General features: G+C 46.4%; 1 protein-coding gene across 2 annotated transcripts in view; it reads left to right on the top strand.

Moving 5' to 3' along the window:
• Positions 1–13040: 13040 nt before the first annotated feature.
• Positions 13041–14986, top strand: part of SUGT1 (SGT1 homolog, MIS12 kinetochore complex assembly cochaperone) — an 88322-nt gene continuing 86376 nt past the window's right edge. For both annotated transcript variants that reach the window (XM_066581474.1, XM_066581465.1), the window contains exon 1: positions 13041–13162. The gene's annotated coding sequence lies outside the window, so the exon portion shown is untranslated. The remainder of the gene's footprint in view (positions 13163–14986) is intronic.

Genomic DNA, 14986 nt, shown 5'->3' with positions numbered 1-14986 from the left:
TATCACCCTGATCCTAATCGCCCCATACTGGGAAAAACGGGCATGGTTTCCAGTACTCCTAAGACTCGCCATCGCTGAGCCAATCCGCCTTCCAACCAGGAAGGATCTCCTAGAGCAGGGCCCAGTGTTGTGCCCCAATTTAGAGAGACTGAACCTCGCAGTCTGGATATTGAGAAACAGAGGCTACTGAGACAAGGTATGTCCTCCAGAGTTAGCGCGACTCTACGCCAGTCTCGCAAACCTGTTACATCAGCTATTTATAGCAAAATTTGGAAAAGGTTCAGCTCCTGGAGGGGGCTGGAAGTCTCCAATCTTGACACCTCGGTGGCGGAGATCTTGGACTTCCTCCAGGAGGGTCTAGATAAAAACCTTAGACCAGGGACCCTAAAAGTACAGGTATCAGTGCTCCCGACCATTCTAGACCAGGGGTCCCCAACTCCAGTCCTCAGGGACCAACAACAGGTCATGTTTTCAGGATATCCTATGGTTAGAACACCTGTGCCAATGTGTGAGGCACTGACAATAATTACATCACCTGTGCAATACTGAGGATATCCTGAAAACATGACCTGTTGGTGGTCCCTGAGGACTGGAGTTGTGGAACCCTGTTCTAGACCAACCGTTAGCAGATGATAGACTGATCCGCAGGTTTATAAAGGCGGCAGAAAGGATTAGGCCGGTTAGCCGTAGTACGGTTCCCCCCTGGGACCTGAACCTAGTTCTCCAGAATTTCTGTAAAACCCCCTTTGAGCCCATTGAGCAGATATCAATTAGGTACCTCACTTTAAAAACCGTATTTCAGGTAGCAATCACAACAGCGAGGCGCGTAAGCGAGCTCCAGGCCCTGTCTTGTAAAACACCTTATCTACTAGTCCAGGATGATAACGTCATACTAAAAACGGACCCTTTCTTTCTTCCAAAGGTAGCCTCGAAATTCCACAGACAGCAGGAAATTATCCTCCCATCTTTCTGTCAGGATCCCAAAAATGATAGGGAAAGAGACTACCATAGCCTGGACGTAAGGAGGGCCATTCTATGCTACTTAGAGCAGACATCATCCTTTAGGAAGGCTGACTGTCTTTTTGTTCAATTTCAGGGGCCGGGCAGAGGAAGAGCGGCTTCTAGGAGGTCCATTAGCTGCTGGATAAAAACCACAATCCAGCAGGCCTACTCTTCCAGCGACAGACCTATCCCAGAAGGACTCAAGGCCCATTTAACCAGGGCAGTATCCTGCTCCTGGGCAGAGAGGGCTATGGCGACGCGGGACCAAATATGCAAGGCGGCCACATGGTCCAACCTGCACACGTTTGCCAAACACTACAGGTTAAATACGGACCTCTCCTCCGACATCTCGTTCAGGAGAAAGGTCTTGCAGGCACTGGTCCCCCCCTAAGAAAATAATCTGGTATACTCCAGGTATGCCATCAGGATAACGCCGGGGAAAAGGAGTGAATTTCTTACCGAAAATTTCTTTTTTCCGAGTCATCCTGACGACACATTATTCCCTCCCAAAACTCACACATATGACTACAATTATGCGGGTACGAATCTGTAGCCCAGAGGCTTCTATGTTGGACATTTTTTTCATGCGAAGAATTTTTGCATAATATCTTTTGTTAAAACTCAGGTAAGCTAACCTTCTTGTTTATGTTCAAATGGAATTAACCATGTTATTTTTGTTTTGGAGCAAATAAACTATCTTCCTTGGTTAACCACGACATGTCCATGTAAGTAATTTAGAAGACACTGGAGAATGGGAGGCGGGAGGAGCCTTTTGAAGTCTCTTGCTTCCTCTCCCTACAAGGTCAAGGTGCAACCTCCAGGTATGCCGTCAGGATGACTCGGAAAAAAGGAATTTTCGGTAAGAAATTCACGCCTTTTTCTGCGGATTTTGCAGCCATGGCTTCCAATGGTCAATGGAGGCTGTCTGATCCGTGGCACACCCGCAGCTGACACTGCAGACGTGTCGCGATCCATGGGAAAGCAGATTTTTTTAAAAAAATGTACTGTATATGTCCGACAGCAAGCCACAAGGACTACGTGGAGTACAGCAAACCCAAAAGTGGAGGGATCCGCCAGGATGCCGCTGCCAGGGAAAATGGGTAAGCAGGGTTCACTGGCTGCAGGCACGGGCAGATTCCCTGCATGAAATCTGCGCATGATTTGGACATGAGGCCTTAGGCCTCATGTCCACGGGGAAAATCAGGCCTGCTACAGATTCTCCATGGAGAATCCGTAGCGGGTCCCTCCTGCCCCGCAGACATGAGCGCTGAAAAGAAGAATTAACTCACCTCTCGCACGCTCCGGATATTCCCTTCGTCGCGGCTTCATCTTTTCTCCGTTGCGGCCGGATCTTCTTTCTTCAGCCCGGTGGATGTGCACGGCACGTCGGTTGCGTGCCACGCGCATGCGCCGGCCCGAAGAAAAAAGATCCGGCCATGACGGAGAGAAGATGAAGCCGCAAAGAAGGGAAGATCCGGAGCAGGTGAGTATATGCTGATTTTGGTCTCCCGCGGATCCGGACGGCTTCCATAGGCCTCAATAGAAGCCTGCGGGAGCCCCGCACGAAAATGGAGCATGGTCCAGCCTTTTTCATGCTCCATTTTTTTTTAAATCACTTTTATTGACCATCCGCGGGTATTTATCTACCCGCGGGTGGTCACGGTTCCGCATGCGGGTGATCCGCTGCGGATCTTATATCATATTTAACCCGTGGAAATGAGGCCTTAGGGTTTCGGGTGGCAAGACCATTCATCTAATCACGCCACAACTCTAATCATTTGCATATCTGCGTGAGATGTAACTGCATACCGAGTTTTGCAGCAAAATGACAACTCCTAAGTGCTTGATGTCTGTATATATGAACTAACACTATGGGTGGTTTTGCATTTTTCTGAAAAAAGTGTCTTTATTTGGAGAAAAGTCAGAGAATTATGAAATACACTACAACCATTTGCAATTTTTGTGGCATTTCTAAGAAGAAGAAAAAGGGTGTAAAAGAAGCCTAACTAAATCTGTCCATTATATGGCTTATCCTTCAGTTATAAGTTTTCCAACCTGCAGGCTCTATATCTAGCTTAGCTCCAGGAGGGGTGGAAACTAGCTGCTATGATGGTTCCCATTCACAGTGCACACAGAAAGAGGAGATGCTACTCCCCTATTTCTCTGTAGTGAACACTCAAATGCAGCAGCAGTTTGGAGGACATTATACAACAATACTGATCACTATAGCTGTGGATCCAGCACTGGGATGCAATAGAAAACTTATTAGAACCATAGCATGGTAGATTTGGAAGGGACCTCCAGGGTCATCGGGTCCAACCCCCTGTCCAATGCAAGATCACTAAATCATCCCAGATAGATGTCTGTCCAGCCTTTGTTTGAACACTTCCAAGGAGAACGTGCCACCTCCCGTGGCAACCTGTTCCACTCATTGATCACCCTCCCTGCTAAAAAGTGTTTTCTAATATCTAATCTGTGTCTCCTCCATTTCATTTTCATCCCATTGCTTCTAGTCTAGAGACAGGCACAGGGTAAAAGCATCACTGTAGCAGTTGGATAAAAAGATGAGCCTGACTGCTGCATTCAGGATAGACTGGAGAGAGAAGAGAGTTTAGTGAGGGGAAGTCCAATCTATAGTGAGTTACAGTAATCAAGGAGAGAATGGATCATGGCAGCAGTGAGGGGTTTTTGATGTATCCACAGTAAGAACAGGACAGATTCTATAAGAGTTTTTGAGATTCAATTGACATGAGCATGCAATTGGTTGAATGTAGAAAATTAAGTAAAAATTGGAGTTAAATATGACCCCAAGACAGAGAACATGCTGTCTAGGAGTTATGGTAGTACCACAGACTGAGATGGAGATGTCTGGCTTAGATCTGTTAGTTGATGGAGGAAACACAAGAAGTTCCGTTTTCGAAAGTTTTAGACAGAGAAAGAATATGTTAGAGACAGCAAACAGAAAATCACTGTTGTTTTGTAGTAGTGTAGGTGTGATGTCGTGGGAGGAAGTACTGTTTATACAGTAGCTGGATGTTGCCCATGTACAGATGGTACTGAGAGCCAAATCTGCTGATAGTTTGTCCAATAAGGATTGTGTAGATAAAAAAAGGAGAGGACCAAAGACTGAATCTTGAGGAACCCCAACAGCATGAGGAAGAGGAGACGCAGAGCCAGCAAGTGATGCACTGAACAAGTGGTCAGAGAGGTAGGAAGAAATCCAGGAGAGAACACTACCTTGAAGGCCATTGAAGTGGAGCATACTCGAGGAGTTTATAATCTATGGTGTTGAACACTGGAGAGAGATTCAGAAGAATCAGTAGAGGGTAAAAATCATTTGATTTAACCTTCAGGAGAGTGACACTTTACTAAGGGCTGTTTCTGTGGAATGTAGAGTACAAAACCGAGTAAGGCGTCAAGAAGAGAGTTCTTAGAGAGAACACTTATTAGTCAAGCGTATACTAGACATTTTACGAAGAGGAGATTGGTCATTAGTTGGCAGCAGAGGATGGATTAAGAGATAGTTTCTTCAGTAATGGAGTATGACCATCTTTAAAAGAGGAGGGAAAGATACCAGAAGAAAGAGGTTAAAGGGGTTGTCTCGCGGCAGCAAGTGGGGTTATACACTTCTGTATGGCCATATTAATGCACTTTGTAATGTACATCGTGCATTAAATATGAGCCATACAGAAGTTATTCAGTTACCTGCTCCATTGCAAGCGTCCCCGTCGCCATGGATCCGTCTAATTTCGCTGTCTTCTTGCTTTTTTAGACGCGCTTGCGCTGTGCGGTCTTCTTCCTGGTGAATGGGGCTGCTCGTGCCGGAGAGCTGGTCCTCGTAGCTCCGCCCCGTCACGTGTGCCGATTCCAGCCAATCAGGAGGCTGGAATCGGCAATGGACCGCACAGAGCCCATGGTGCACCATGGGAGAAGACCCGCGGTGCATCTTGGTGAAGGAGGAAGAAGGAAGACGTCGCAGAGCGGGGATTCGGGTAAGTAATAATTTTTTTTTTTTTTAACACATCCTTTGGGGTTGTCCTGCGCCGAACAGGGGGCCTATGGAAAAAAAACAAAACGTTTCGGCGAGAGACAACCCCTTTAAATATTGTAGTGAGGTGACTGATGAAAGCAATAGAGAGACTGTTTAAGGTGTGAGGAAATAGGGATACTAGTGCAGATAATAGGGGTAGAAGAAGAGAGGAGCCTGGGGACAACTTATTCTGTTGTTGGGTCAAATGCTGACAGTGAACTAGTGAAGGTGCAGGACGGAATGAGATTAAAGCTATTTAGAGATTAGAAGATTATTTTCTGATAGATGTTAGCCATTTTTTCTTTGAAGTACGTGACCAGGTCATCACTACTGAAATCCATCATAGGCGGCTGCACTTTTGAGCTAAGGAGGGAGTGAAAAGTGTCAAAGACTTATTTTCGGTTACTGGATAGTGAGGAGATGGGAGTGGTGAAATAGGATTGTTTGGCATGGTGAGGGGCAAAGTGGGAAGTTCTGGGCATGAACTTGTAATGGAAGAAATCTACCGACGTCTTTGATTTTCTCCATGGGTGTTCAGCACATCCAAAACACTGCTGCAGGAAACATGTTTGAGGCATGTGCTGCGGTCTGTGTTGAGAGGAACGGAGTAAGGGTGATGGTGGTGGTGGTGGTGTGTGTGCGGGGGAAAGGGGGGCAGGGGATAAAGCTGCTTTTTGCAGATCACTTTTGAGAATTTTGTAATAATGTTTGGCAGCCAGATCAGGACAAGTGAAGAAAGAGATTTGGGACACCGATGACTGTAGGGAGTCTATAAATTGCTGAGCATTAAAGGCGTATAGATTTCTGTGTGTTCAATAGGTAGGAGTGTCCTAAGAACGATAAACGTACATAATGTTAAATGAAAGGAAGTTGTGGTAGAGAGTGGGAGAGAAGAGTTTAAAAAGCCAGATACAGAACAGAGCCGGAAGAAGGCCAGATCAAGCGTATTGCCATCTTCGTGCGTGGGAGAAGTTCTAAGTTGTGAAAGGCCCAGAGAGTAGGTTAATGATAGAAACTGAAAGACAGAAATATTACATAGATTTGCTTGTACTATTTATTTAAGCAAGGTTCATTGAAATGACAGTGCCTGTTTATGTCATAAGCCTAAGAGAAGTAGCTTCTGCAAATTGATGTTGATGATCACACAGGCATAAGAGCTCTGCCCATGTTATCACTGAAGTCAATGGAAGCCGTCCGATCCGCGGCACAGCCACAGCTGTCACTGTGGACGTGCTGTGGGAAAGCAGGAGATTTAAAAAAAAAATTGCACTGCGCATCATCCGGCACGTTAATACGCATCTGCCGTGCTGAAGAGAGAAGATCTGGACAGCACAGAGGAGACCCGCGCTGGATCTGGATAGGGAAGAATATATTTTCCTGTCCATGTCTGTGGGCACGGCTGGATACCACTGCAGGATTCAGCTGTGGAATCTATGTGTGCAAGTGGACATTGGACCTAAGGGTTTTTAGGGGCAAGTTGTGGTTTTTATTGGCTTTCAGGGTACATACAACTTTTTGATCATTTCAATTCCTTTTTTTTGAGAAGTAAGGTGACCAAAAAACATCATTTGGTTTATTATTACCGGTATTTTGAATTGCAAATATGACAAAAGGTTTTTTTTTTAAAACTTTTATTACTTTTTAAAAAAATAATTAATAAAACTTTTTTGTTCTTACTTTTACACTTTCTTTTAGTCCTCCTAGAGGACCACAGCCAGCGATGCTTTGATCGCTCCTGCAGTATGACGTAATGCATTACGTCATACTGCTTGTTGACAGGCAGTCTATCAAGCCACCCCACGGGGATGTTTTGATAGGCAGTCTGCTAAGGCAGCCCTGGGACCTATTAGAAGGCTGTCGGCTGCTATGACACCTGCACGGCTCCCCCGATCTCCCCGCAGGGGGGGGGGGCGTACGGGACCCCTGAACATCGTTCGGGGGATTTAAATACCGCTGTCAGTGTTGACAGCAGCAGTTAAAGGGTTAATAGCTGCGATCGGCCGCACAGGCGATTGCGGCTATTGCCCGCAGGTGTCAGCTGTAATAAACAGCTGACGACTGTGCTGTATGGAGGGAGATAGTGGTGCTATCTCTCTCCATACACCTCCTGCAACAGCAGGACGTAAAAACACTTTGGGGCCCTCACTAAGGGGTTAATAGTTCTGACTTTTTTGATCAGAGCAATTCTGTTTATTGTTATTTTTTACATCAATATTTTTTTATGCAAGAAATTGGAAAGTAACCAAGAACAAGGTTTTAAGCACATTATTCAATGTCATCACAAATTCACAAAGCAGCAAGTCAACCCCTTACAATGAACTGTTCTTGTTACATAGACAATAGTCCTTGTATTTGTATTCATGCCTCCAGATGTACTGCATTACTCCTAGCTTATATACTAGACCTTCTCTTTCAAGGCTTCATTCTCTCACTTTACTTATTTTATGTTACATCACTGATAAGAAATGATCCATGAAACGCTTATTAATATGCACACACCATAACCTTACTATGATTCCGTATAAAATGCCTATTATATTTTGATTGCATGCTGACAGGACGAGGTGAGCTCATTATCAGCTCCTGTCAGTACCCGGGCTTCTTAAGACGTGCTTAAGAAGAAGAGAAGCCTGGAACACCATCTTGTCTGTTTTCTTCTCTGAAGCATCGTATATACAATTAGGCATACCTGATTGATAAAGACCCATTTAGACGGAACGACTGTGGAGTAAACGATGCCCGACACTAGTCCTCGCAAGTACCCGCTCACGTGCTTTTGCACAGGAGTGGGTATAGTTGCTTCACAGCGGGGCGGCTGCAGGAGATTTCTCTCCTCGCACTCCCCCTTTGTGGTAATGTTGATAAATCCCCATTTTTTACATCTAGCGATGACCAAAAAACAAAATCAAAAGTTTTTTAAACTCCGATTTGCACCATGTAGTATACATTATAACGTGCAAACTGTGCAATATAATGTACTTAGGATACACAATCCGTAAATTAAAAGTCAGGATATGTGAACATATAAATATATAGAGAAAAGGCAACAGTACATATCTGTTATACAACAGCGCTATCTGCTGACTAAAGCCAGTACTGCATGAGGTGACACGTTGGGTAGGCTCCGACAGTGAGACACTGGCAGTATACAGTAAGAGAACCCCGACGGATGTCTTCCAACATCAGAGCTGTACAGCCTTAAATCATAATGTCTTCAGACGTCAGACAGTGGATTGGAAAGGGTTAAGAGTTAAATGCAGGTGGAGCAGGACACCACTGATAACTCTGAGAACAGCATCTGTTTTGTATATGAAAACAGCTGCATTGTTCTCTGAGCTTTCAGCTGCCAGCAGGATACCAGCTGAAAGAATACTATCAGCGCAGCCCACTGAGAAAATCAGCTGCAGCACTGATAACAGTCATCAGTGTTTTCTATCTTGCTAGAATTCAGTGCTGAATGAATAGTGCACAAACAGTTCTCGATGGCACCGTGTTAAGACACAATGATTATCATTCAAAAGACAGCTTTCTCTCTCACTCTCCCCCACGCTCCCCCCCCCCCCCCCCCCGAGCCTGCTCGGACAAGAATGCAGTTACTCGAGAAGAGCGATGCTCGCTCGAGTAACTGCCTTATCCGACCGTGCTCGCTCATCTCTAATCATGACACTGTAATAAACGATATCAAAACGCACTGTTTCATAACACTGTGTGTTCTTGACAGGTGTATATAATGTGAACAATGTATAGTCTATAGATGCACATATAGCTTTGATTGGCCCTTTGTTCTGTTGTCTTTTAAAGGAGATGTCCCGAGGCAGCAAGTGGGTCTATACACTTCTGTATGGCCATAATAATGCACTTTGTAATGTACATTGTGCATTAATTATGAGCCATACAGAAGTTCTAAAAAGTTTTTTACTTACCTGCTCCGTTGCTGGCGTCCTCGTCTCCATGGTGCCGACTAATTTTTGGCCTCCGATGGCCAAATTAGCCGCGCTTGCGCAGTCCGGGTCTTCAGCAGTCTTCTATGGAGCCGCTCGTGCCAGAGAGCGGCTCCGTGTAGCTCCGCCCCGTCACGTGCCGATTCCAGCCAATCAGGAGGCTGGAATCGGCAGTGGACCGCACAGAAGAGCTGCGGTCCACGAAGACGGAGGATCCCGGCGGCCATCTTCAGCAGGTGAGTATGAAGACGCCGGACCGCCGGGATTCAGGTAAGCGCTGTGCGGGTGGTTTTTTTAACCCCTGCATCGGGGTTGTCTCGCGCCGAACGGGGGGGGGGGGTTAAAAAAAAAAAAACCCGTTTCGGCGCGGGACATCTCCTTTAATGATCTAATAAAGAGAAGTTTTATTTTACCCTCGGATGTGCTGGGCTTCCTCTGTTTCCAGCCTTCCAGCTGATCACCTGCAGCGGTCCCAGAGCTGCATGGCTGGGATTCCCATGCATTGCTGTATGAGTGTGAGCTCTCCTTGAACTGTTTACACATTAGACTGTGATCCCCATTGGGACAGAGTCTGATATGAATAGTGACAAACTGCATACTGCGCTGTGCAACATGTCGGCACTATATTACCAACGTCAATAATAAATATTCCCGAGTCTCTCCTCAGATCTGCATGAGCTATGGTGACTGCTGAAAGACCGTAACTATGACGAGACATCTGTGATGGTCAGCCAGGTTTCTGTTGCAATGAACAGGATGTCATCCAGCAAGAAAGAACTTGGCTGCCTTTGTTGGATGTAGCATTGCTTGCCATGGCTCAGGTCATCGCATTGGGGGATATCGTCATGCAGCTCACAATTATTTTCCTCTCTCATGTCCTATAAGGCCAATGGAACATTTAGGAGCAGAGGCCACATGGGATCTGGGCATAAATTGTTAATATTGTTGGTTTTCCTCTCTATAAGGCCTCTTTCACACGGGCGACAGCAACATCGGTGCTACAAAATTGTGGCAATATCCTAACTTTGTACATGCCATTTTGTAACGTCAGTGATGCATTTTTCTTGTGGAAAATCGTGCATTGTTTCACTGTCAGCGATAAAATTGCGCTATTTTATCTCAAGATGCTTAAGCCCTTCCCCTAAAATAAGCCCTAGCTGCATTCCCAGAAAAAAAAAGTGGAATACTGACCTAGCAGGCGTGGTCCAGGTCCTCCTGCTTCTGTACAGAGCTCTGCCGTGCGTTCTGCAGTCCTCGTTCGTCCAAAGAAGATCACTTCCTGGTTGCGGGATTCATAAATCCTGCATCCGGGAAGCGATGGCTCTCATTGGCTGAGTAGCTCTGGGTGAACCAATCAATGCAGCGCTCTGCATTGATTGGCCAATTCATAAATCCCGTCTCCACAATGTGATTGGCTGAGCAGAGTTTAAAGAACCAATCAATGCCGTGGCTCAGTCAATTTATAAATCCCGCCTCCACAACGTTTTAGAGTCTGTATGACGAAGTCTCTGGACATGCTTTATATGTTTCTCTCTCTCTATCTCTATGTATATATATATATATATATATATATATATATATATATATATATATATATATATATATATATATATATATATATAAAAGTGTGTGTGTGTGTGTGAAACCTCTCACTGACTGACTCGCCACTAATTCCTTAACTTCCCGATGTCGCAGGAACATGAAATATGGCAGGAACATTCTTTAGGTCTCGAATAGGAAAAGTAAAAGGGTCACAACTTGAGAATTCAATGCTAAAGTATTGACACTCCTGTGTAATGTACCAAATCTAATTCTCTAACTTCCCGATGTCATACAAACAAGAAATTTGGCCTCACCATTCTTTAGGTTCTAAATAGGAAGAGTACAGGGGTCACTACTTGATTATTCAATGCTAAGTGCAAAAGTATTAACAGCCCTATGTAAGGTACCTAATCTAATTCTCTAACTTCCCGATATCGTACAAATGTGAAATTTGGCAGGACCATTCTTTAGGTCCTAAATAGGAAAAGTAAAGGGGTCACAACTCAATTATTCAATGCTAACTGCAAAAGTATTGGCACCCCTATATAATGTAACTTGCCGGTGTCATACAAACATGAAATTTCGTACAAGCATTCTTTAGGTCTTAAATAGGAAAAGCTAAGGGGTCACAACTTGATTATTCAATGCTAAGTGGAAACGTATTGGCACCCCTGTGTAATGTACCTAATCTAATTCTCTTAACTTCCTGATGTACAAACATAAAATCTGGCACGAGCATTCTTTAGGTCCTAAATAGGAAAAGTAAAGGCGTCACAACTCGACTTTTCAATGCTAATTGCAAAAGTAAGTGCACCCCTATATATTGTAATTGCTCGGTGTCATACAAGCGTGAAGTTTGGCATGAGCATTCTTTAAAACCTAAATGAGAAGAGTGGGAGAGGTGGCACATTCTGCAGAGGGACATCGGTACATGCAGCCTGAGGAGAATCTACCACTCCTCTATATGTATACATGTTTTATTCCTCGGTTACTCTAAAGTAACCTTGACTTCATAAAATTTTTCATACAAACAAAACATAAACACCTGTATCAAATTAACTCGGGCGAGGCCGGGTATATGAGCTAATATATATTATATATAAAATTTAGTGAATAATTAAAGTTGGGTAAGCTTTCAAATAAATACCGTGGCCTTTCATAATCCAAATTGTGTGGTTTGTGTGTTTATTATTGACTAATGGCATTTTATTATTCATGTGTCATAACGCGTAGGATGCCTCGCTTTAGCCTCACCTCCAAATAATTTATCCCATCATAAGAATGAATATTAGGCAACTAGAGTCATGACTAAATAATACTGTAATAACTCATTTCTCTGCACAATGTGAAAGTATTACCACCGTACAATGATAAGGCAATGAGGGTGCAGCCGCATGTTCTTGTCAACGCAACAGATAGTCATCAGTCCACACTTACTATTCATTTCTATCAGTTTGCAGTGGAGAAAAAAATATACTGTAAAAAGCCCTTGTGTTTATGCATTCTGAGACTACTTCTATACCTGTTTGTTATTGTCATTGTTCTGCTCCATCATAGGAACAAGCCAACGGAAAAGTGGTTGTACCTGGTCCATCATATCACTTAATTTAGGTGATACGCAAGGAGTATCGCAGCCTTATTAATCGGGTATGCCTAATTATTATTCGATGCGGCGTTGAAGAGAACAATAAGAAACACTCAAGTGATGCCTCCAAGCTCTTCTGTTTTATCGGTGCAATGCAGTGGCATCCCCCACAAGGTCAACAATTCAAAGTCTACAACGTGTGATACTTCTCTCTTAGTAAAGCATTATAAAGGTTCGTTATGACAAAGCCCAGCGTCTGAGAGCTGCTAGTAAAGCTGCAGTTGGTGTCTTCTGTACACGCACGTCCTGCTGTACACACATTGCTGTGTCAAATATAACTCAATACTTTCACTCTTACAATGGGCCCTTTGAAGGCTAATGTGGCCCTTAGTGAAAATGAGTGCCATGCCCCCGGTGTAGGCAGTGCGCCCCCTTCAGAGACCGTTCCACTGCAGTAGTCACTGGCCAGCTCAGAGCCTCATCTGCGTCTGTGAATGAACGCATCGCCATCGATGGGCCCACACACTGCGTAATACGCACATAGCACGCCACATGTATACGCTGCTGTGAATGAGCCCTAGAGGTAAACCAAGTCTATGCCACCAACAGTGGGGTCCTACGAGGGCTCAGGGGCCACAGAGGACTCATCACATACCGCTGCTTGCAGGCACTTTAGAGGGAACATTCCCCAGTAGGGGCTCCTCGAACAGGTTCTCAGCTGTGAGGGGTTAGTTGTACCCTGACAAGACAGCGGCCATTACAGGCTCCACCGTCCCCCAGCTTTCTGAGACTCCTGTGGGGCAATTTTCTTGTCAGACACTGATACACAGCGGGCGTAGACCGCGGGCTACTGCACTCTTCCCGCCTGTAGAGGAAGACCGAGAGGCGCGGTTCTCCCTCCAGGCCACCAGGTGTCGCTGCTCCGCTCCAACACGCCGCTCTGCGCTCTCAAGGCCTCGCTGACATCTGTACTGAGTGCCCGGCGAATCCAGAACTTTCCTGGCCGCGAGCAGCGCTGGTGGCGGCGGAGGACCGGCTCCTGTGCATCACCGCACGGCCAAGGTACCAGACGCTGCGTGCTGTACGTGCGGAGTGGAGTGGTCTATTGTTGGAGAACTACAAGTCACAGCATGCATTGCTTCCGGGAACTTGTGGCTGTGCCCTGCTATATACTGGCTGCGCTCTCTGCTATATACTTGTTACAATATCCCACTATTTACTCTATGGTGTATACGGAGATGCGGCGCTGGAAGTCGGGCTGCGTTCACATCAGCGCCAATTCAGGGTTTCCGTCTCTATGCGCCGATTTTGCAGGGCAGTAATGCCGCCTGCACACGGGTGGATTGGAATAGCGGAATCTGGGGTGCGACCGCCTCCGCATTCCGCAGTAAATACCGCCCATAGCATGCTACGCAAAGGGGATTGTTCCTGCGCATGAGTGGAACCAACTGCGGTTTCCGCGCACAGATGAAAAATCGCAGCATGCTCCATTTTCCCGCAGATTCCACGCGGACGGCTTCCATTGAAGTCAGTCGAAGCGTCCGACCTGCGGCCTGTCGGGAATTGGCACTTCGGAGTCCGCGGGAAAAGCAGGAGTTTAAGAAAAACCCTGTACTGTGCGAGTCTGATGGCGAGCCGTGCGGACCGTCCGCGGTACAGAGAAGAAAAGACAGGCATGCGCTAATGCCGGCTGGGCACAGGGTTGGATTAGGCTGTGGGCTCCCGCATGCAACCTTAAGGGCCATTCACACGGGACGATTATCGCAAAAAACGTGCAATAATTGTTGCATGTGAACGCAGCCGTCGCGCACTACTAGTTCGCTGGTCGTCACTTTCAAACAGAGCATGAAAGTCGTCGCTGGATTGCTGACTTCTCGCTATGTGTAAACGCTCCCTGCACAGTGATTCGTATAGGATGTGAAGCGCTGCGCAAGAAGCCTGCAAGGATCTGCCTGTCTAAACGCTCCGTACAACCAGTGTTGACGCCCGCACCCCTGCAGTTTAGACGACTGTCGTCTCGTCTAAATGGGATAAAACTGAAAAATAAAAAATCGGATCATTTTTTTCAACCATTGTTTTTTATGGCGTTTCAAAAAAACGGAAAGGCTACCATTTGCTTTTTTTCCCGTCAGGCTTCCGTTTTTCGGGATATGAAAAATGCTGCGGACTGCGCTATTTTCCATCCAATGATATGTAAACCTTGTGAAACAGGTTTTCCATTTTTTTCCCCTATTTTATTTCAGTTTGCCCGGCTGCAGACGAGTATAATTCCCTGCGTGCCGCTGCGTGGGACAGTTATGGGGACAATCCCCATGCACTGGCTTGCCGTGTGTGCGTAATACACGCCAAGATAGACCGTGCGGTGATCTTTATTACGCGTGGATTCCATGCTATATGTGTGATCGGCAGCGTGGGAGCCTGCGGCAGAGCTACAGAGTATTGCGTGCAGAATACGCTATTCCTTAAAAGCTGAGCGGTGAGACGGAAACCCTAAACAGGTGTGACGGCCGCCTAAGGCCGCCCTGAGCGGGTGTGACGGCCGCCTAAGGCCGCCCTGAGCGGGCGTGACGGCCGCCTAAGGCCGCCCTGAGCGGGCGTGGCGGCCGCCGAAGGCCGCCCTGAGCGGGCGTGGCGGCCGCCTAAGGCCGCCCTGAGCGGGCGTGGCGGCCGCCTAAGGCCGCCCTGAGCGGGCGTGGCGGCCGCCTAAGGCCGCCCTGAGCGGGCGTGGCGGCCGCCTAAGGCCGCCCTGAGCGGGCGTGGCGGCCGCCTAAGGCCACCCTCACACTGGCTTCTGTAAAAACGCTGCAAGCACATTCACCAGCTGTTTTTAATGCACCCGTCACTGCAGCGCATCATGAGGTGCGATAAAAATCGCTGGCATGCACT

Source organism: Eleutherodactylus coqui, chromosome 1 (genome assembly GCF_035609145.1).
Source record: "Eleutherodactylus coqui strain aEleCoq1 chromosome 1, aEleCoq1.hap1, whole genome shotgun sequence".
Taxonomy (NCBI): Eukaryota; Metazoa; Chordata; class Amphibia; order Anura; family Eleutherodactylidae; genus Eleutherodactylus; species Eleutherodactylus coqui.
Note: the sequence above shows the minus strand (reverse complement) of the source record. Positions and strands in the feature narration are given on the sequence as shown.